Source organism: Corylus avellana, chromosome ca2 (assembly GCF_901000735.1).
Source record: "Corylus avellana chromosome ca2, CavTom2PMs-1.0".
In the NCBI taxonomy this organism is placed as follows: domain Eukaryota; kingdom Viridiplantae; phylum Streptophyta; class Magnoliopsida; order Fagales; family Betulaceae; genus Corylus; species Corylus avellana.
The window spans coordinates 45890413-45894382 of record NC_081542.1 but is presented as its reverse complement, the minus strand read 5'-3'; positions in this window follow the sequence as shown (position 1 = coordinate 45894382).

Genomic DNA, 3970 nt, shown 5'->3' with positions numbered 1-3970 from the left:
CACCCCAATATTTATTTATTTTTTTGATTTTTTTTTTTTTACCTAATCTTTAGGGTTCACTATGCTTAAGTATTAGCGTTCACTTTGAAAGTGGACGCTAATAATGGGTTTTCAATGTCCACTTGTAGTGGACGCTATTAGGCATCAATTTATTTTTATTTTTATTTTTATACGTACTCTTTAGCGTCCACTTTTAGTGGACGCTATTGGGCATCGATTTTATTTTTTTATTTATTTTTCTACCTACTCCTTAGCGTACACAAAGTTGACCATAATACTTAAGTATTAGCATCCACTTTTAGTGGATGCTATTGGGCATCAATTTTATTTTTTTATTTTTATTTTTCTACTTACTCTTTAGCGTCCACATAGTCGACCCTAATGCTTAAGTATTAGGGGCGACTTTCAAAGTTGACCCTAATACTTAAGTATTAGCGTCCACTTCTAGTGGATGCTATTGGGCATCGATTTTATACGTACTCTTTAGCGTCCACTTTTAGTGGACGCTATTGGGCATCGATTTTATTTTTTTATTTATTTTTCTACCTACTCCTTAACGTACACAAAGTTGACCATAATACTTAAGTATTAGCGTCCACTAAAAGTGGATGCTATTGGACATCAATTTTATTTTTTTTATTTTTATTTTTCTACTTACTCTTTAGTGTCCACAAAGTCGACCCTAATGCTTAAGTATTAGGGATGACTTTCAAAGTTGACCTTAATACTTAAGTATTAGAGTCCACTTTTAGTGGACGCTATTGGACATCAATTTTATTTTATTTTTATTTTTCTACCTACTCTTTAGCGTCCACAAAGTCGACCTTAATACTTAACTATTATGGGCGACTTTCAAAGTGGACGCTATTGACCTTTTATTTGATTTTTTTTTAATTTTTTAATTTTTTGCCATCTTTTAGCGCCGACAACATGTCGACACTAAAAGTGTTTTTTTGGACGCATATATGTCTCCTGCCTCTTGAAAAATTCTCACGTGTATATTAGGGTCGAGTTATTAGTGTCCACTGTAAAGTGGACGCTAATATTCATCTTTTCGGCCGGCTATTAGCGTCCCCTTTTATGTGGACGCTAATACTTAACTATTAGAAAGTCGCCCCTAATAGTTGAGTATTAGGGCAGACTTAAGTCGCCCCTAATAAGTTGCCCCTGATGAGTAAATTTCTTGTACTGAAGAGAACAGAATAACAAAACAAAAACATTAATACAACAAAACACCAAAAAGCAACAGTAGTAGCGGAGGAATGCGGCAGAGGGATAAAAGGATGGAGCCACAAGCAAGGGATATGTATGCATGCGGAGGGTAGCGACAGGGAGAGGAGAGGCCAAGGAACATGGTGGTGAGGCGCGTCTAAGGTCGGGAGTAACGGAGGTTGATAGACCAAATTTAGAAAAAATTGGATTTGAAATCCACTTTAGTTCCTAGAACAAGCCCCTATAAGAGGGAGCGGATCAGTGGTGGAGAGCAGCACGACGACTAGGAGCATCGGTCTAGTGGTGCACTACAAAAAATTCAGGCTTTGTGATGTGTCTACAATACCCTAGTTTTCAAAACGTCACCAAATGGTGACGTATCAAAGAGTAAAACGTTACTAATTGTGAATAGTGACACCTCACTAGTGAACAACATTCATATATCACTAATTGAATTTTACTTTTTTTTTTTTTTTTTTTTTTTTTTCTCCTTTTCTTAAAAATAAATAAATAAATTAGTGACGTGGGAATGTTCACATGTCACTAACATTCTCACGTCACTAATCAAATTATTATTATTGTCCCCTCTTTACCCCCCCCAAAAAAAAAAAAAAAAGAAAAAAAAAAGGGTGACGTGTGAATAGTCGCTCGTCACTAATTTAAATATAAAATTTCTTTCGTTGGCTTCTTTCTTCTTTAAAAATCCAAGCATTTTCTTAACACGCACGCACGCTACACAGTGGGAGAGAGAGAGAGAAGGGGTTGCTGGCCGGGAAAGGTGAAGATCAGAAGATGGGATTGAGAGAGAGAGTGAGAGCGTGAGTTATAGAGAGAGCCCGGAGCTCAGGACGAACACCGGCCTCACAGCTGCTGTCTTCGTCGAACGCCGGTCTTGCTGCCGTCGACCCGCTCCGGCATCTCCTCGGCGACGACGCCTCCCGCCGGACCGATCGAGGCGCCATCTCCATCTCCGACAGCCCCGGTTCTGGTCCTGTACAATTTCTGTGAGCAGGACTGATCAGGCGGAGAAGAAGGAAATTGTTTTTAGAAAAAGTGAGTAGGTGCCGAGAGAGATGCAGAGAGTTTGGGAGAGGAACTGAAAGAGAGACGCAAGCGGCTGTAGAGAGAGAAATGGAAAATAAATTAAATTAATAAATGGCAAATAGATATATATATATATATATCGAAAAAAAATGTTTAATGACCTTTTACTATTCACACGTTTCCAACGATGATGTATCGAAATTCGACACATCAACTAATTTTCATTGTAGAATACACGATTAGTGACGTGTCACAACACGTCACTAATTTGCCAGTAGTGACGTTTTTTTGGATTAAAAACGTCACTACTGAAGTCATTAAAAATTCAGATTTTTGTAGGGACGATGAGCTGCAATTGAGTTTTTTTTTTTTTTTTTTGGACAAAGAAGAACCAACCAAAAAGAAGAGGAGAGGGCACATGGAGAAGAAAAAGGAGAAAAAGGGAGTTGAAAGGGGAGGAGAGTGGGTAAAATATCTCACCCTCCTCTCTCGGAGAAACTGTTGGCAGGAGGAGGGTGGCCTCATAAGGAGGAAAAGCCACTCAAAGATGCCTCGCATGATGTGCCAATTCTTGGGCACACTCGCTACTTGCCGGCAGCTCTCTTTTTTAAGTTTTTGGACCGCTCCAAATATCTCTAGATGTGTCAATTATTCGGTACACTTGATTGCAAAATGAGCCGCTCTTACTTTGTGTTTAGAAGCATTCACGATAACTCATTTTCTTTCGGCTTTTAAAATTAAGAGTGGCAAAGAACCTCTCTTGTAATTTGTTTTTGTGTTTTGTTTTTTCCTCCCTTACCTTTTCCAAAGAAAATAAGAAAAAAGAAAAAAGTAAAACGGAAAGGGGAGAAATACAAATGATTTTAGTTGGTTGATTTCAACTATCATGAAGAGTAATAAATGATGAAATCTTTCAATATATAAACTGGCTCTTGGTTGTATCAGAAGATCGAGGACCAGCTCTGTTTAACAAAAAAAACAAAAAAAAAAAATTCCTCCGTGAGGATGAGGTTGTGATGGCAGACTTTGTATAACCTACTGCCACGACGACCAAAGCCCCAGACCCACAAGGCACCCAAACAATCAAACTGCCAAGGGCAACCATCACAATAACTGACCACCCAGGAACATAACCTGCCCTTTGAGGAACTAAGTCAAGAAGATATAAATCAGTGCTGAACTGATGTGATTTTCTAATTTATAAAAGATGGAGATATATATAAAAAGAAAATGAGAGGAAAGAACTTTATACATAATCACAAACACTCATATTGCTACAACTTCGGCAACCATTGGACTGAACTAAATAGCCTGTGGTTAGCGAGCATCAAGCATAGTAATTGTTACTTCATTTACAGAATTAGCTACTTCACTAATTGATCTATCTTTACCGTTGTGAGTACTCTTCAGGATAAATGCAGGTTGTTTTGGATGAGCAAGAGTTGTGTTATTACCCAACATGAAAACAACTGCTGACGTGGTTGGCCTATCTATTGCATGTTCTTGCACGCACAAAAGCCCAATTTGAATACATCTCGAAATTTCATTAGCATATTGGTCACCCAGTGATGAATCAACTATTTCCATGGCTTTATCTTCTCTCCACAAGTCCCAAACCTACAAACAACATATTCATCCTATTAGGCTAAAACAATATTAGGCTAATTTGATAAGTCATTATGTCACATGTTCTTACATGGCCGATCAAATTTGA